The sequence below is a fragment of the Callithrix jacchus genome, chromosome 1 (genome assembly GCF_049354715.1).
Source record: "Callithrix jacchus isolate 240 chromosome 1, calJac240_pri, whole genome shotgun sequence".
NCBI lineage: Eukaryota > Metazoa > Chordata > Mammalia > Primates > Cebidae > Callithrix > Callithrix jacchus.
In genome coordinates this window covers 2,335,121-2,355,985 of record NC_133502.1, presented here as the reverse complement: position 1 = coordinate 2,355,985, position 20,865 = coordinate 2,335,121, and the positions used below count along the sequence as shown (strand labels likewise).

The window sequence follows — 20,865 nt, the reverse complement described above, 5'->3', positions numbered from 1 at the left end:
ACCCAGACCCTCTGTCCATCACACATTTATTCCCTCAAGATTTTACAACAGAGCTTCCAAGTTAACACACCTGTGGATAATTAACATGGATAAAAGAGTGGTTATATGAATGATAAAAGCTTTAGCTTCCAGGCCCAGAGTAAACACTATTAACAGGTAATTTCCCTTTGATCTCCCACTGAGATCCAGCACAACATTTAAGTGAGTAAACCAAGTGGAGACAAAGGGATGTGGGTAAACAGACTTAATTGGGATAGCCTCTCCATATTTTCTTCCTAACTTAATGTAAAAACAAAACAGAATAATGCTAGTGGTAGTTAAAAAAAAAAAGTGTTGGAATCAAAAACTAAATCATGACCTTTGAGATCCAATGATGAAATTTGGTAGGGCAGCCTGTGAGAGTGCTCTCTACCAGTGAGCTGATAAGGTGACTTTAAGAAATAATGAAAATATGGATATTTTTAGGTGTATTATTAGAGATAGTTTGACTTTTCTGATGATAAAATTTACAGTGTTAATTTGACAGAAACTATAAAATGAGCACAAACATAGTAACAAGGTAACGGGAAAAACGTAGACAAATCATACATGTGCTTGAGTCTAGAGTGAAAATAACCAAATATTGAGTGCATTTTAGAGTGGAAATGATTGTAGACAGCCAAGGTGGTTTAAAGTTTTACAGAAGCTGAAGTAACCTACGTGAATTGTATGATGGAATTTATTGAGACAATAATATAAAACTAGTCCTCCAGGTGCAATTTCCAATTTTTTTTCCTGAGTGTGGCAGATAAAACAAACAAACAAGCAGTAAATTACCAAATAATGGTCTGTGTGAGTGTGGCTCATAAGTATGTTAAAGTAATCTGCTTGGTCTTCAGATTCTAGAGAGTAGTACCCTATGATAGAATTAATATTTGGGATTTAACTAAGGCTAGGCTGGTGTTCTTTCCCAAGATCTCTAAATGCCCTTTGAAATACATTCTATTTTTCCCGTTTCACAGAGGAAGAAAAAAGATGCTTAAATAAAATTTGAGTCGTAAGCAATACTCCAGTGCTTAAATCACTGTGAGCAGCTCATTAAGGTGTATGAGGTGTCTTTAAAATGGGCGGGTGGTGTAACATAATGGTTGACAGCCCAAGGGATCTCATGAACAAGACTGAGAATTAATAACATATATTTCAGCAAAAAGATTAAACGTTTAAAATATATACACTATTTTCTTCTCCATTCAGAACAAAAATGCAAATACATTTTAATTTATTCTTGCAAAGGCTTATACTATTATTTCAAAAATTTAATGTTATTTTATAATTTCTACTAATTTCAATTACTTAATACTTTTTATTTTTATTTATTTGTTTTTTTACTTTAAATTTGGGAATACGTGAGCCCAAGGGCATCGTTGTCTTAGTCTCGTTTTCAAAGTAAATGCTTCCAGTTTTTACTCATTCAGTATGATATTAGCTGTGAGTTTGTCATAACTAGCTCTTATTATTTTGAGATACGTTTCATCAGTACCGAGTTTATGAAGAGTTTTTGACATAAGTGGATGTTGAATTTTATTGAAGGCTCCTTCTGTATCTATTAAGATAATAATGTGTTCTTTTGTCAATGATTCTGTTTATTTAATGGATTATGTTTATTTATTTGTGTATATTGAACCAGCCGTGCATCCCAGGGATGAAGCCAACTTGATTGGGGCGGATAAACTGTTTGATGTGCTTTTGGATTTGGTTTGCCAGCATTTTATTGAGGATTTTCACATCAGTGTTGGAAACTCAGGAAAACTGGCCTAAAGTTTTCATTTTTTGTTGTGTCTCTGCCAGGTTTTTGTATCAGGATGATGCTGGCTTCATAAAATGTGTTAGGATTTCCTTCTTTTCAATTGTTTGGAATAGTTTCTGAAAGAATGGTACCAACTCCACTGAGTAGATCTGGTAGAATTTGGCTGTGAATCCATCTGGTTCTGGGGTATTTTTGGTTGGTAGGCTATTTATTATTGCCTCAATTTCATAACCTGTTATCGGTCTATTCATGGATAAAACTTCTTTCTGGTTTATTCTTGGGAGGGTGTATGTATCCAAAAATTTACCTATTTATTCTAGATTTTATAGATTATTTTAATAGAGGTATTTATAGTATTCCCTGATGGTAGTTTGTATTTCTGTGGGGTCAGTGGTGATATCTCTTTTACCATTTTTTATTTAGTCTATTTGATTCTTCTCTTTTTTATTCTCTGTTAGTCTAGCTAGTGGTTTATCTATTTTATTAATTTTTTCAAAAAACCAACTCCTGTAGTCATTAAATTTTTGATGAGACTTTTGCATCTCTCTCTCTTCCTGTTCCACTCTGATCTTAGTTATTTTTTGTCTTCTGCTAGCTTTTGGATTTGCTTGCTCTGGCTTCTCTTGTTCTTTTAATTGATGTTAGGGTGTTGATTTGAGATCTTTCTAGGTTTCTGATGTGGGCATTTAGTGCTATAAATTTTCTTCTTAAACTGCTTTAGCTGTGTCCCAGATATTCTGGTATGTTGTCTGTTGTCATTGATTTCGAAGAACTTCTTGATTTCTGCCTTCATTTCACTATTTACCCCGGAGTCATTCAGGAGTAGGTTGTTCCATTTCCACATAGTTGGGTGGTGTTGAGTGAAGTTCTTAATCCTGAGCTCTAATTTGATTGTACTGTAGTCTGTGAGACTGTTTGTTATGATTTCAGTTCTTTTGCATTTCCTGGGGAGTGTTTTACTTCCATTTATGTGGTCAATTTTAGAGTAAGTGCCATGTGGCACTGAGAAAAAAATGCACATTCTGTTGTTTGAGGTGGAGAATACTGCAGATGTCTATTCCACTTGACCCAGAGCTGAGTTCAAATCCTGATTATCCTTGTTAATTTTCTGTCTCGTTGTTCTGTTTAATATTGACAATGAGGTATTAAACAGTTCCATTATTATGTGGAAATCTAAATGTCTATATACGTCTCTAAGAACTTGTTTTGTAAATCTAGGTGCGCTTATATTGGGGGCATATATATTTAGGATAGCTAGCTCTTCTTGTCGAATTGTTCCCTTTACCATTATGTAATGCCCTTCTTTGTCTTTTTTGATCTTTGTTGCTTTAAAGTCTGTTTTGTCAGAGACTGGAATTGCAACCCGGGCTTTTTTCTGTTTTCCATTTGATTGATAAATTTTCCTCAATCCCTTTATTTTGAGCCTATGTGTGTTTTTCTCAACATGAGATGGGCCTCTTGAATAGATTACATGGATGGATCTTGATTCTTTATCCAATTTGCCAGTTTTAATTGGGGCATTTAACCCATTTACATTTAAGGTTAATATTGTTATGTGTGAATTTGATCCTGTTATCATGATGCTAGCTGGTTATTTTACATTCTAGTTGATGCCGTTTCTTCATAGCTTAATTGGTCTTTATGTTTCTGTGTGTTTTTGCAGTGGCTGGTACTGAATTTTCTTTTCCATATTTAATGCTTCCTTTAGCAGCCTTTGTAAGGCAGGCCTGGTGGTGACGAATTCCCTCAGCCTTTGGTTGTCTGAAAATGATTTTATTTTTCCTTCACTTATGAAGCTTAGTTTGGCTGGATATAAAATTCTGGGTTGAAAATTCTTTCTTTAAGAATGTTGCATATGGGTCCCCACTCTCTTCTGGCTTATAGGGCTTCTGCTGAGAAATCTGCTGTCAGTCTGGTGGGATTACCTTTGTAGGTGACATGGCCTTTCTCTCTGGCTGCCCTTAATATATTTAATTTTGACCTTGATGAATCTGATGATTATGTGTCTTGGGGTTGAACTTCTCACGGAGTATCTTATTGGGGTTCTTTGTATTTCTTGAATTTGCATATAGCCCTGAGAAAGTTCTTTTGGATAATATCCCTAAGTGTGTTTTCTAACTTGATTCCATTGCCCTGCTTCTCTCTCAGGAACTCTAATCAGTTGTAGGTTCCATCTTTTTACATAGTCTCATATTTCTCAGGGGTTTTGTTCATTCCTGTTCATTCGTTTTTTCTTTAATCTTATTTGCCTGCCTTATTTCAGCAAGCTGGTTTTCACACTCTGATATTCTTTCTTCTGCTTAATCAGTTTGGCTATTGATACTTGTGTATGCTTCAAAAAGTTCTTGTGCTATGATTTTCAGCTCTATTGGGTCATTTATGTTCCTCTCTAAACAGTTATTCTAGTTAGCAGCTTTTCTAAGCTTTTATCAAGGTTCTTAACTTTTTGCATTGGGTTCAAGCATGCTCCTTTACCTCAGCAAAGTTTGCTATTACCCACCTCTGAAGCCGACTTCGGTCAATTTGTCCATATCATCCTCTGTTCTGTTCTGTGCCCTTGCTGGAGCAGTGTTGTGATCATTTTGAGGAGAAGGGTCACTCTGTCATTTTGGGTTTTCATCATTTTTCCCTTGATTCTTTTTCATCTTCATGAGTTTACCCAGTTTTGATCTTTGAGGCTGTGTTGTCCCTTGAATGAGGTTTTGTAGGGATTTTTCATTGCTGCTGATGCTGTTGTTGTTGCTTTCTGTTTGTTTGCTTTTCTTTGAATAGTCAGGTCTCTCTTCTGTAGGGCTGCTGCAGTTTGCTTGGGGTTCACTTCAGGCCCTATTTATCTGGTTCACTCCTGCATCTGGATATGTCATTTAAAAAGGCTGGAGCACATCAGAGATGGGTGTCTACTCTTTCCTCTGGGATCTCTGACCTCAAGGGGCCTGATGCTATTAGGGCCTCTCTGGTGTAGGGTGTCTGACAAACCCCAATGAGGCGGGCCTCACCCAGTTGGGTTGCACAGGGAGCATCACCCATTTTACGAAGCACTTTGGCTGTCCATTGTTAGAGAAAGTGTGCAGCACTGCCCACTCATCGTGGCTGCCTGGATTTCTCAGAGCTAGCAGGAGGAAAGTCTGCTGGTTTGCAGAGACTATGGCTATCCCTCGCATGGCGGGCACAGGCTTAGGGAGATCAGAATTATTTCCCCTGGCTGCAGTTGGAGTTCCTGTGGGGAGGTTCTGTAGCCTTAGTGTTGACTGTTGCCCCTCCTGCAAGGAGCTCAGATGATTTAGACAGTAGGCAGCTGCAGGAGTGGTGATGGCTACCCTTTCCCTTGTGGAACTTAGTGGGCTTAGGCCAGTACTAGCCAAGTGAGAGTCTACATGGCCCTGTAGTTGGGGCCCAAGACCCCAGCAACATGGGCTTATGAGTGGGATCTTCTAATCCATTGCACAGTTCCATGGAAAAAGCACAGCTTCCCAGGCTAGGTAGCAGACTCACTCACCACCTCCCTTAGCTGGGGGTAGGGAATTCCCCTGGCCCATGTGGCTCTCAGGTGTGCCACTGCACCAGTTCTTCCTCTCCATGGGTCACACCAACTGCCTAGTCAGTCGTAATAACACTACCTGGATACCTCAGTTGCTGATGCAGGATTCATATGCTGTTTTGCATGTTTTTGATTGAAGCCTCTGATCACCGCTGCTACTAGTAGGCTATCTTGGCCCTACTCCCAGTTGATACTTAACGGTGTATGTGTTTGACTGTATTTGTATGTGTGTTCATGTTGAATTCACTCAAAACACCAGGTAAATATTGTTAATTTAAAGAAATATGTATCTACTTTATAATTTTATATTAAAATATAAAGGTATACAATGAGAAAATATAGGAATGATTCATAAAATGTTTTTATTTCTATTAATTTTTATTCCAACAGAGATGAATTTTATTAATTCCCCTCAGATGTTAAAGATCACATAGTGAACTCACTTGCAATTCTCATATAAGCTATATCAGAACTTGATAGAAATCTCTTCACACAATATTCCTATGTAAGCTGCCAGCACACAGTGTGAAAGAGCATTAGTGTCATTTATGCAAAAAGTCTTTCAAGTCAATGACAGAATTGGGCCAGAAGCAATGAGAATAAATTAAATGATAGTGGCTGTTCAACGGCTACCTGGAACCATAGTACAGACACCACATGCCACGAGCTATTATTTTCTCTTTTATGTGTACCAATAGAAACAAACAAACAAACAAAAGGTCTATTTTTCCTGTTTTGAGAAAATATAACTATCATATTTGTACTTTTAATCTATCTACATTGATCAAGACAAAATATGTTTTATTATAGTTGATACCAACAAGGGTAAATCACTTTTTATTAAAATTGTTTTACTACTTTGTGAAAACCAATGCATTAAACTGTGTTGTTGAGATGACCCACAATGTGCTTTCTTTTGTTTTCAGCTGTTTCTTTGTACCACATTGTTTGAACTCAGCATTGAAATGTATCATTTTTTTCTCATATGTGATTTGGCCCAAACTGGATGTACCTACATCAAAACTCACTTATTGGCTTATGTTTTCTGTATATCTTACTATATTTCTTAATAAGAGCTCTTTCTTTCTTTTTTTTTTTTTTTTTTTCTTTTTTGAGATGGAATTTCCCTCTTGTTACCCAGGCTGGAGTGCAATGGCACGATCTCGGCTCACTGCAACCTCCACCTCCTGGGTCCAGGCAATTCTCCTGCCTCAGCCTCCTGAGTAGCTGGGATTACAGGCACGCACCACCATGCCCAGCTAATTTTTTGTATTTTTAGTAGAGACGGGGTTTCACCATGTTGACCAAGATAGTCTTGATCTCCTGACCTCGTGATCCACCCGCCTCTGCCTCCCAAAGTGCTGGGATTACAGGCTTGAGCCGCCGTGCCCGGCCATAAGAGCTCTTTCTGAAGGAGCTCTTTACACCTGGATTATTCTCTTCCACATTCCTCGATCACAACAAATTCATTCTATCCAAACACAATTTCTGAAATCCATCTATGCACTGATATCATCATTTCTCCCTCATTGTTATAAACATTAATTAGATTTGAGTAAATATTTTTATCTACGAGTTCTTTAACCAGCTTCACAAAATTTCTGCACTCCACTCTCTCTTTTCCTTATTGTTTAGGTATCCATGTTAGATATTCACTATTACTTGAACAACTTAGCCTATTTCACATTTCTTGTGTTGTTCTGCCCAAATGAACATTTTTACTCTAGCATTGAAATATTTTTGAGATATTTTTAGTCAGACACTGCATTGTAAAATCAACCTATGTGATCTTAATTATATCTGTCTTCTCTTTTTGGTTATGAAAAATATCAGTAAAAATTTTTAAGCTAATAGTGGCTATCATTTTAGTGAGCCTTCAACATGTCCTTGATACATTCCCTGAATAATGCATTCTAGTGAATGAAGAAACTATACATCCCTTTTTTTCCTGTTTTTCACATTTTAGGGACCTGAAACTCAGAGATAATAAACATGTCCAAGTTTAACAGATAGTCCGTGGTGATGAGGAGAATAACACCCTGATCCTTTACCTATGGCTCATGCTCATTCCACATCTTTACACTGCCTATAAAAACTTTTAGACAAAGTCATAAAATAGTTAAATGTTTTAGTTTTGCGTCCTGTAGCTGAAAAAACAATTATTTCTGCATGTGATTTTTCCAGCACACATTATGACTTTATGTAATTTACTTGTTTATATACCTTCCTCTGAACATGTGAACAAGCTAAGGTTATTACTTGAATTTTATTCATTTTTAGGTAAGTATGACCTTGACTCTATTCTTAAAATTGTAGTCATCTCTCAGTGTTTGTGGATTAAATGAGTTTGGGCCCTAAAATATTCTCAGAAATTATTTTCTTCCAGGAAAACAAGCATAACATTTGATATATACAAAAGTCTGTCTTATCAGAATAGCAAATGAACCACAGTACTCATATCCATGTGTCCACCATCAAACTTTAAAAACATTTGCTGAAATTATTTCATGTTATGCATTTCCTTTCTATCCCATTGTTCTGGTGAGGTGTGTAAGTTTCTACTTAAGACTCATGTTTTTTATTGGCCTTTGCAGAATACCTCTCTTTTTCCTATTGCATATTTGGTTTTACTTTGCTAGTATTTTGCTAGTTTTTAAAGAGAGATCTTAAATCATGACTATAGTAGTTTAATTTTTTAAATATCAACAATGAGTACAATAAATGTTCCTCTAGTCATTGCTTTAGGTGAAATATTTTGATATGTTGGTTTAATTCATAATGCATTCTAACTTGCCTTGTATTTTCTTATTTGACCCCTAAATTATTTAGAAATGTGTTGTTTAATTTCTAAATATTTTATGATGATCCAGATATCTCTGTTATTTATTTCTACTCTAATTACTTGATAGTCAAAGAATATACTCTGCTTGAAGTCAACCATCAAGAATATGGCAAACTGTTTTAAAATTAAGAATATGATTGAGGGAATGTATTCTCTTCCTGGGTCCACAGGGGGGCATAGTTTTAAGGGTAAGAATCTTCCCAGTGCCATGCCCCCAGCCACGCTTCCCTCACCCCTGCACCTGCCACCTCCATCTGGGGATTAGAGGTTTTTGTTTTAATTTTCATGTACTCAGGAAAGAATCAAAGATCAATCACTCCAGTGGAAGTTTAAAGTAACTCCTTTCATAGGCCAGGGGTCTTGGAGAAGGAGATTAATTCTTCCCAGGTTAAAAGTCCCCTTCTTTTACATCCCTTTGGATTCTATATTTGGGTTTCGTCTTTTTCTCTCTCATTTTTCTCTTTTTCTGCTTAAATAAATCACTTTCTGCAAAAACTCTTTGGGTTCCGATATTTACTTGCTAGTGCCCTACACCTGGTGTGGTCCCCTCTCCCATTCTTGGGGGAGTGACAGACCAAGAGCCTGGAGCCCACCAGGGAGTGAAATAAACTCCCCTGCACCCCAAAACCCGGAAACTTGATGATTTGGAATATTTCATGTGTACTCGAAAAGTATACATAATTTGTTCCTTGAGGGTAGAGTGTTTTATAAATCAATTAGATCAAGTTGGTTGAACATATTTTTGTTGGCCTGACTCTATGATTTTCTCTGAAGATTCTGCTCCCAAAATTCACACATGGAAGAATTATGTAGTTCTCCTCCCACATGGTATCGTAATTGGCCTATAATAAATAAAATACAGCAAAAATGATGGTACCTCACTTCTGAGATGAGGTCATTCATGAAAGGCAAACAGTACAGCTTCTGTGCTGATTGCTCTCTTGCTCTTTCTTGGATCACTTGCTCTGGGGGAAACTAAATTGCATGGCATGACCAGCCCTGTGAAGAGTCCTATGTGGTGAGAAATTGAGATTTCTAACTAAAAGCCAACCAATACACTTGGAAGAAGATCCTCCGGTTCAGTCATACCTTCTCTCAACTGCAGCCCAGCCAAACATTTAAATTTGTTTCATGAGAGACTCAGTTAAAATCATTAGGATAATCCACTACTGATATCTGACATTCAAAGACCTTGTGATAAAATTAATGTTGCACTAAGTTAAAAATATTTTCTAGATTCCTTTTAACTTCCTATTTCTTTTTTTTTTTCATTCATTTAACATACATTTATTTATTTATTTATTTATTTATTTATTTATTTTCCTTATTTTTTATTGGATTTTAGGTTTTGGGGTACATGTGCAGAGCATGCAATACAGTTGCATAGGTACACACAGGGCAGTGTGTTCTGTTTGCTTTCACCCCTTCACCCACATTTGGCGTTTCTCCCCAGGCTATCCCTCCCCATCTCCCCCTCCCACTGGCCCTCCCCTTTTCCCCCCAATAGACCCCAGTGTTTAGTACTCCCCTTTCTGTGTCCATGTGTTCTCATTTTTCATCACCCGCCTATGAGTGAGAATATGCGGTGTTTCATTTTCTGTTCTTGTGTCAGTTTGCTGAGAATGATGTTCTCCAGATTCATCCATGTCCCTACAAACGACACGAACTCATCATTTCTGATTGCTGCATAATATTCCATGGTGTATATGTGCCACATTTCAATGATAAGTTAAGTAAAGATATATCAGATAATTGGGGATTTTTCAGCTATCTTCCTGATGTTGATTCCTACTGTAATTTAATTTTGGTAAGAGTCTTTCTATAATTCTAACACTTATTTGATTTTTATTACAAAGAATATGGTATGTTTTGGTATGACTTATGTGTACTTTAACAATATGTGTACACTAGCATTTTGGTATAACTTACGTGTACTTGAAAAATATGTGTACACTAGTTGGTGTGGCAAGTGGTAGAAAATTTTATGAATGTCAGTTTGGTAAAATATATTGCCTGGGCATGGTGGCTCATGCCTGTAATCCCAGCACTTTGGGAGGCCAAGGCAAGCGGATCACCTGAGGTTAGGAGTTTAAGACCAGTATGGCCAACATGGTGAAACCCCATCTCTACTAAAAATATAAAAATTAGCAAGGTATGGTGGTGTACCCATCTGTAATCCCAGCTACCTAGGAAGATGAGACAGGAGAATCCCTTGAACCCAGGAGGCAGAGGTTGCAGTGAGCCAAGATCACGCCATTACACTCCAGCCTGGGTGACAAGAGTGAAACTCCATCTCTGTTTACTTTTCTCTTACTTACTGAGAAAGGAATGTCAAAACCTCCAAATAGTTCCTAGTCTCTCTTCTTAATTACCTTTAATAGAATTTTGATTCATTAATTAGATCACATACACATTCATATTTGGAAATACATGTGTTTATACTGAATCATGTAATTTACAGACATATTTCACTATATATAAATAATTTAGTATATAGTTTATTCAATTATGAATACTCTCATGTAACCAAAGTGTATATATATATATGTAAATCAATAATTATACTATTAAAACATTTTATGATGATGAAATTTTATATAAATATTTAATTAACAATTTTATAAATTTTCCTAGAAGTATCTTATAAGGTTATTTTCTGTCCTGGTACAGTATCCAATTTAGGATTTGGTATTACTTTTAGTTGTCATAGACCTTTAATCTAAAACAGTTTGTCTTTAAAATTTTTGATAATTTCTTAAAAGAACAGTCAATTCACTTTATAATACTCTCCTCAATTTGTTTTTGCCTGATATCTTATGAATCAATTATTTTTACAAAACTGATTCAATATTATTCTCATTGCATAATATAAAAATGTGATTTTGTTTTATCTTTTTGTTGTTTTTATTGCATTTTAGGTTTGGGGTACATGTGCAGAACATGCAAGATAGTTGCATAGGTACACACATGGCAGTGTGTTTTGCTGCTTTCCTCCCCTTCACCCACATAGTGATGTTAAAAGAGTTACTTATATTTAAGTTTGAATTACCTAGGTTAATCTACAGTAATAGTATTGTCTTTTTCTTATTTTAAATAAGTATTTTGTGAGAAAATACTTTGACACTACACAAAGTTACAATACCTCCTCAAGGTTAGTTTTAGCATCCATTACTAATTTTTTTAATAACAAAATGATTACAGTTATTATTGAAAAACTGTGATTCAATAAGTCTTTTATGCCTTTCACATTTAGCAGTGGGAATTGTACTTTTATCCATTTGTACAAACACATAATCATTTATTTAATAATTAATAATATTTATTCTATTCTATGAATGTTACTTGCTAATTTTAGACACCACAAAAGAACCTATGCAAGTTGAAGATATGAAATGGAATATTAAAAAATATATGTTTCTATATGTGTTTGTGTATATGTGTATGTGTGTTATAGAAAAAGTAGTATAATATCAATGACTGATAAATCTTAGTAATAAAGTATAACATTTCTTTGTATTCTTTCTAAATTTTATATAAGTGTAAAATTATATGAAAATAGACTTTTAAAAATCACATTAATAGAAATATAATCAGTAAATAAAACTTTAGGGTAAAGATTCAGAGATTTTAATAATATAACATGGAATAGCAATCCAGAAAAAAATAAAAATAAATTAAATTATTAGAGCAGCTTTCCTAGTCTTTTTTTGTTCACGCAGAGATAATGATCACAACAAATGCCTCCACCAAATCTGATTATCTGAGGACCCATCCACAGTGGGTGAAAAGTCACTTTTCTTTTATATTTTATACATGCTTAAACTTAACACAAAATAGTGGTGATGCTTCGGGAATTAACAAGAAACACCGGAATACTTAGGTTTTTAGAGTTTACATTAACTCAATAAAATGTGTTTCCAATATATGACATTAATATGTCAGGTGCTCTGCGCATTTGGAGGTTTATGCCTCAATTTCAGTGAACCATTTGCCCCAATCTACAACACTGGATCTCTGAGTCCTAAAACAGGTACTTAATCTTATAAAATGAAAAACTATTTTGCCTTGAGGAAAAGCCTGGGTAGGAATATTTTAATTTATTTATAACATAGCTAGTGATAATTTTTTTCTTGTTTTTGCAATTTCACAGCCTACCCATACAAACATCTAGGATGCATGAGTGTTTATCTTTTTCTGTTTGTTGATTTCACAAGCCAGGCTACTTTTGACAGTCTTTCTTCCCTATATTTTAAACTGAAAATCCCAAGACATAAAATTTCAAAACTAAGCTGAAATAAGAAGAGGAAGGAAAATAGTGTTTCCAGTGTTTATCATTGTACCAGCCCAACAACGACAACAGCCAACCATATTTAACGGAAATAATTTCAAAATTACTTATTGAATACTGGATGTATGCCAGCTGGGATATTAGATATAAAAATACCAAGTAATATAATTTATGTCTTCAAGTTCAATATCTACCAGAGGACATAGACATGTTAACAATTAATTGTAAAACAATCCTAGAGTGCCTTTTTAATTGTGTTAACAAAGTTTTATGAAAGCCTCAGGGAATCAGTCACTTGGTTATACACAAGTTATTTAGTCAAGTGAAATTCTTATTTTTCACAAACAAATGAAAACATCTGACTATTTCCAACACTATGATCCACAGTATTAAGACAATTAAAAAGCCATATTTAGGGAATGTATAACTTTATTTTCTTTATGCAAATTTCAAGTTGTTTATTATATTCATAATGAGAAACATTACAAATATGGAAAATTCTGCATAGTTGCATTGGTTTTTGTACTTTCTTTCATACGAGCTAGTCTCTGAGTACCCAGATTAATTAGCTAATCACTGCATTGTCAAGTCTCTATAATGCTCTCCGCTGTATCCTATCACTGACTTTTTCTGGGTTAAGATTTATTTTGGGAATTGAGAGCCAAGGCTGGAACACACTGAACAGAGTGTTCTATTTCTGTGTGAAATGATAGATTGTGCTCTTGCCCAGAATGAAAATGCTTTGCACTGCTCCCAATCTGTAAATTGTTCCATTTGCTTGGCATAATAAGTATACTGATGTATTTATTCTGTCTACCAGGCTCATGCTGTTCAATTCCTCTCTGCTAGCCAAATATACCAGAAATCATAAATTTCTCTCCAATAGGAAAACTAAATGTGATCTCTTTTATAAGTAAAAGCAGTGTTAGTGTCCTGTTGTTATTTTTTGGAGTTACCAAAATCCAAGTTTATCAAAGTTTTAAATCCAAGATTATCAAAAGATTTGTTATAATCTTTTCACTTTTATCAACTACTTAGTCTTAGTCCAGCAAACATACGGACAAAATAATTGAATATGCTCAAAGGTAGAGTCTGCGGAAATGATTCAATGTTTGTATAACTATCACTTCGTCTCAGAATGAACCTTTGTTTTGTTGTCTCCTTTTCACATGCATCAAATGAAAAAGAGACTGTTTTAACTTCATATATTAGAAGATGAAATGACTCAAATATTATATTCAGCTACGCTGTATTAGATTATTTTCTTTCTCCTGTATTATGTTTCTTTTTTTTTTTTTTCCTTCATAAGCAAAATTTGCTGTTGTAGATCTAAAAAGAAGCGTGTCTCACAGGAGCAAGGTTTGGGGTGTTTAAGTGTTACTGGTTTCCCATTCATTTTCATATGAACAGAATCACACCCAAGTACTTACATCTTAAGAAGTTGATAGCCAACTATGGCACACTGGCCATTTGCCCCATTTCAAAAACAAGTTTTCTTGGAGCTGTTTCCATGCATCTACACATTGTCTATGGCTGTTTTGTCACTACTATGGCATACTCTAGTTTATCTGCAAAACTTTATGGCGTATATAACACTTTATGGCATATACAACACTTTATGGCTGGAAAGCATCAGTGTGCTTTTTACAGTACAGTGGCTGATCACGTGGACAAGTTTAACATCAATGTAATAGGAAAGTTCCTTTCCCATCTTGGTGTGGGAATGTGTAACATTAGATATTTTTAAGAGAATAATTTAATCTACACAGTTCCCTGAAGCCCAACAAACTTGATCACTTCTTTAAAATTCCTTTATCACCAGTAGCACCAGAGGCCTCACTAAGGAAATAGTAAGATTCTGCAAGGAGAAAGCCTTGGTTTTATAATCAGACTAGAAACAGTTCATTCTAATTCTAGACTGAGGAATTAATAACTATGAACACTTTAAGAAGTCACTTACATTTTCTTTGCTTTATTTTCTTCATCTTTAATAGAAATATGTCAGACAAGATTGCTGAATCAAGATGACCAGATGATATAGATATATGATTTAGGTAACCATCCCAGAGAAGAGTTTAAAATAAAATAAAGTTATTAATATGTGTATTTAATTAGTTCTTACCCTATTTACGTGACTTTGCATCTATTGCCTCTATATATTCCCTTTCTCAATTTCCTCTTCATGTTGGGTGACCTGTGCTTTCATAAAAATTTCTGGTAAACTCCAGGGACAGATTTGTAGGCACTAATTTTTCACCATGATTTCTTCCTTTGTTACTATAAATTATTATTATTTATCATAGTTATATTCTGCTAGAGATTCATATGATGTATTTTTGTGAAGTAAGGAGTACACATCTTCAGTTTGTGCTGTGACACTCTTATTGTAAAACATGTTATTGTTGAATTTCTTTTCTGACTTCCTAGTGTTATAAAAATGGAAACTAATATCTGCCCTCATGTAATGATGACACAATGCCAGCCCAAATTTTATTTAAGATAAAATTTATCTAAGAACGAACTCTTTTCCTGATGGGCTCCTTTGGTCCCTCAGCTTTGTAGTCTGGTATTAAGAAAAATAACAGAATCTACTATCGGATAAACCCAGAGAGTTTTTAGTCTCAACACTGGACTTAAATTAGATTAAATTTAATAACATGAATAAATTGTGCACTATTTTATGAGGAATTCAGTATTTATAATTGTACTCATTTAAATTAATTTTAGTATTTTAGTTAAATAAATTATTTAAATATTATTTACATTGTTCTTAGATACAATAATGTTTAACGTGTCTGAATATAAGCTTTCTTGAACTATTACTGAAAGATAAAATTAAAGGCTGGAAAAAATGTTTCAGACACCTTAATGGAAACAAAAATGTATGAAGTACCAAATTTTTAACAACAGTATTCCATCTGAATACAAATCATGTTTGTCATTGAGTGATGAGCTATACTTGCACTGAAACAGAAATGGCTTTCATTTGCTATGACAGCCCTCCAGCAATGCATTGTCAAAAAGTTTTAGAAATTTCATGTTTTTGAGTGACAAAACAATTACTACTGGAATCTCTTGCTGGTTGACAGGAAATATGACCCTACACATGTTAAAAAGAAAATCCCCAAAAAGAGAGCTATCTTCCCTTGTTGATGAATTCTCTAAGGAAAATTGTGCTATTGTATAAAGAATCAATTTATTTAGTCACAAAACTGGGTCATCTCCAACTAACTTTCTATCTGACATCATTATAATTGCATTTTTGTGTTGGGCATGAAAGACTTTATTCCTTACATCTATTGCCCTAATTTAAGGGAAAGAAATGGCAAAGGAACAGAATAATCACAAATAACTATACAGGCACATTTTAATATTTCTAGAAAATTTAAGGATATATAGGAAACTTTATATTATAAATATTTATGAACCATTATTAATTGAATTTTACTATTGTTGAGAAAAATGATCCTTGAAACAGTTAAACATTTACCCTAAATATTGTTTCACTGAACTTATTCCTTTTATCTTCCTTTTACTTAAGCAAATACTTATGTTGGTAAATGTATCAACTTCAATGTAATTTAAGTATATTATCAGGCAATACTGGGGTTATACATCTTTAAGAATTTAAAATAAGAAATCATTGGATTAAGTGATGAACAACATTCCTCCTATGAATTTACACAAAAATTGTCAATCCCTGGGACTGCCTTAAACTAACATTGCAGTCGTCTTTTCTTTCTTTCTTTTTTTTTACAGGGTCAGGTCACAGCATAGAATTTTTTACGGCTTATATTATAAATGCCTACCGTGTACTCATCTGCTTGAGTGAGAAATCAACTTTAGTGATAAATAAGATTTTTGAAAAGAATATTAACAAGCATGTAACATTCAGTTGAATGTGGGATTCATGCTTATCTCAGTGAGTATGATAGTTTCAAATCTTTTTGTTTCCTTCAATTTAATAAGTTTTATTGCATGCTGGTTTTCTATTTCTGCCATTAAGATATGCATTAGCATACATTTCAAAGGGGAAGTTAATATTTTCTTATCATACTGTAGTAGGGTTCTCCAAAGAAACAGAACCCAGAGGGCGTGTGTGTGTGTGTGTGTGTGTGTGTGTGTGCATATATATATATATATAATCACTCACATGAATAAGGAGGCTGAGAAATCCCAAGATCTGCAGTTCACGGGAGTGCTGCTGTGGAGTTCTAGTCCAAAACCAAGGAGAACTGACATGTAGTTTTAATACAAGTCCAAAGGCCTGAAAATCAGGAGAGCTATTGGTGTGAGTTCTAGCTGAAAGCTGGCCAACTTCAGATTCAAAAAGTGCCAGTGTTTCAGTCCAAGTCTGAAGGCTGCAAAAGATTAAAGTGCCAGCTCAGTCAGGCAGTCAGAGGGAGTCCCCTCTTGCTCAGCCTTTTTGTTCTATTCTGATCTTCAACTGATAAGATGAGGTTCCCCTACATTATAGAGGGCAATTTGCTTTACTCACTCTACAAACTGAGGTTATATGTCTGTAAGAATTATAATTTAAATTTTTTTTTATCAGAAGTCACTGGAATAAGTGGTAAATAACATTCCTTCTATGAATTTACACAAAGACTGACAATCCCTGGGACTGCCTTAAAAGAACATAGCAGTCATCTTTCTTACAGCTTATACTATGAATGCCTATCATGTACACAAACTGCTTGAGTGACAAATCAACTTTAGTGATAAATAAGATTTATGATAAAAATATTAATAAGCATGTAACACTCTGTTGAATATGTAACTCACGCTTATCTCAAAGTATGATATTTTTAAACCTTTTTGTTTCCTTCAATTTGAAAATGTTTATTGCATGTTGCTTTTTCTATTTCTGCCATTAAGATAGGCCTTAGCACACATTTCAAAGGGAAAGTTAATATCATGACTACTGATACTTGCAGTAGGTGGCTGTGGTACAGGATAAAAATCAAGGCAATGAAAAACCTTGTTGGGGTGAGGAGTAGAAACAAGTAAGTGCAAGCCAGCCGGTGGCTATTAAGATACTTACCGTTTTATTCTTTATCCTAGTATTCTGCTTTGTTTTGCTTTTTCTCCCAATGCAACTTCTTTCTAAGGTTTAAAAGTGAAACAGTAGCCAGAGGTTCTGCTTTGCAGGGAAGGCAAACAAGGGTGAACATCAGAGCAGAAGTCATTAGCTAGACTTGTATTGGGTGTACTTTGAATTTAATAAAACAAAAATCCAACAAATGTGTCATAGAAACCTTATCAAGCAATTTCATTCAGATAAAATATTAAAATTTGTAAGAGGGAGGGGATTTATTAATATTGTTTTATGTTTCTACAAGACAGCTTTCTTTCAAGTCTTTATAATATACCATACTCCTCAACAAACAATTAGTTTATCACAACACATTTAGTACAAACAGTAATATTTCCTATAGGTTTACAATTTTAAAATAACATGAGAAAGTCTTTTACATAATTATGCCTACTTGAGAAATTCACTGCTTTTTGCTAGTGGCTATAAAATGTAACTACTTAATAAATTAAAATAAATATAATAGCCACATATATTTTGATGTGTGTGTGCACTGCTTTTCACTATATTTAAGTTGGTATATGCTATAAAAATAATCCTTTAATAAGATAATGTTGACTATATAAATAATTGAGAAAGTATAGTTTTAAGATACTATGTATCATGAGTTATACAAGAGAAATAAATACATGATTATGTAGTAAAAAACTATTTTCTCTGAATTCATAATTTTAAGTTTCAGCAATAACATGTACATATAAGATTATAATTATAAATATGTTATTCAAACAAATATTTAGGATGTTAGATGCTTGGCATTTACCATTGAATTATTTCAATGATAGTAATGCTTTATCTTTGAAATCACCATTTGAGTACATTTAAATGTTAGGATATAATACAATAATGTTTAGAATATTAAATATGATATGTTGTTAAAATAGGGTAGATTGATAAAAGTAAAATAAAATATATCTTTATATCATAAGATAGTATGTATTAAGTGAGCTACGTTAATAGAAATTCGATGATAACCACTTATGTAACATACAATATAGCTTAAAATTAACTTAGAAATCACTTAAGGTCTAGCATATGAAAGATTTGCTGACATCAACTGTCTAAAATTCGATGTGTGTATGCCAACTGCCTATAAAGACTGTCATAACTCACAGACATGTGGAACAGCTACAATCATTCCTTTGATTTATGTAGAAATTTCTTCTGTCCTTAGGCAAATGGTAAGGAAAGAATAAATGGATTCCTTCAAAAGCATTTTCTAATAGCTACTATAGGATCAAAGACATTTTTAGTCTGTATCTCATATGCATGGGTTTATAAAAGGAAACTGATTATTACCATGTAATATATAGCACCATTTCTCTCATTTTCAATAACAAGATTTTAAGGGCCTTGAGAAATGAAGATAATCAAATGCTAGGCAGGGGGGTAAGCTTAATTTCAATTAGAAATTGAAATGGCTTTGAAGTCACCTAAAATAATGAAATCAAAATTCTACTCATTCAGAAAAATTAAATAAAGAAATATGAGTAATAAATGTACTATCATATTACTTTTAATGTAGAAATAATATCACAGTATTGAAAACCTACTATCAAAATACTATCTTGATTATAACAAAATTTGAGCAATTAAAATACATGTTTTTGGATCGCCTGCACGATGCCTTATTCAACACTGATAACATTTGACTTAGAACAAATAGCATGAACAAAACATAAAGCTTTTATGTTAGACCCAAGTACCACTGTGACAACATCAAAAGACATGAAAACCCATGAAGTAAAAGGCAATTATCTCATTAGTGTGAAAACTATCAACTCCATGGAAAGAAATAATCTGCCTAGTAAACAGAAATACCTTTGTCAGTTATTTGCCATTTTGAATATCTGCGGATGTGTGACTATCCTCCTTACTATATAAAATCCAGTGCTTTATAATCCAGACATTTTCTACAGATACTGAATGTGTAAACTGGCAAGGACCTTTGTATAATCAATTATTAATCTTATTTAAAAAACAACAACACACATCATGTCATGCCTTCAAATGCTTGCCAACTCTAAACGCTTTTCTTCATCAAGAAAAATAAATGTTGAATATAGTCATTCTGTTTCTACAAAAAATCCAGTCAGAAGATTTTTATGAAAATTGAATTATTACTTTCATCTTACCCCTTCTCATTCTTTGAAATTTAAATGTCAATTATGGCATAAAAAGAAACAAAAGTGCAAATATTAATATATTTTCAAGTAAAAGACCTAAAATTTAGCTTTTTAAAAAAGTTTGGCATTCTTCCTAAGTGTTCATTATTTATTACATTGATTACATTGATAATTCTCACAGTAATTTAAAACACAATCTTGTATCTTACAAAATCTCTTTACATAATGTAAGGTAAAATTTAGCTTTTTTAAAAGGGGAAATATTTTTCCTAAGTGATTAATAATTACTGATTATTACACTGATTACATTGATAAATCTTGTACTAATATAAAACACAATTGTCTCTTGATTGTGACATTTATCAATGTAAACACAATCAGGAGGTTGTGTTTTAAGTTATAGCCAAAATTATGTTTTTACCTAAAATCAGTAAGATTGATTTATTTAACTATTTATCTTATCAAAGGTTGAAAATGAAATTTCTTTCACAGACACCAGAGGATTGGAAATGTCATTACACACATTCTGACCTCCACATACACCCCACAGAGTGTCTTACAGAGTCTAGGAGATACCCTGTTTCAAATGGGTCCAATGGATCAACAGGCACATCTAACTTTCATGTTCCTGGTCACTGTTTGCTCTGAATTAAAGTCTATTCTGGTCATGCCATCTTCAAACTTTTAAACTGTTTCAAAATAGCCTAATTGAGTCTCAGAACAAACTCAATAAAATTTATCAGGATACAAAAATATTCATAACCCAACAAGGCAAAATTCACAATGTTTACTATCCAATAAAACATCACCTACATGCTCAGAAGCTTGAAAGCACAATCCACATGAAGAATTTTTAAAATGTTAATCAAGGAAAATGAACCTAAAAACGATACAAGTATGAAAATTAGCCAACAGAAATTAAAACAGTCGCTGTAATCATATTAAGTATGTTCAAAATGACAAAGAAAGCACAGGTTTAGAAAGTTAAGTAAGGAAAAGAGATATTAATATCAAAATTCAAATTCTGTAGATTAAAAATAGAATGTTTGAGATGACTGAAGTGGATTAGCAGCAGATTAGACACTGCAGGAAACAAGTAATCAACTTAAAGACATAGAAGGAGAAAGTATCAAAATTGGAACACAGAGAGGAAAAAAATAACTAAAGGTAGTGAATAAAGGGTCAGTGTA

The 20,865-nt window shown here is 33.8% G+C and overlaps 1 long non-coding RNA gene across 2 annotated transcripts in view; it reads right to left on the bottom strand.

The window, feature by feature from the left end:
• The window catches only part of LOC118152108 (uncharacterized), a 138,235-nt gene extending 121,554 nt beyond the window's left edge, over window positions 1-16,681 (bottom strand). For both annotated transcript variants that reach the window (XR_013525466.1, XR_004740463.3), the window contains exon 1: window positions 16,608-16,681. This is a non-coding gene — a long non-coding RNA (uncharacterized LOC118152108). The remainder of the gene's footprint in view (window positions 1-16,607) is intronic.
• Window positions 16,682-20,865: the final 4,184 nt, after the last annotated feature.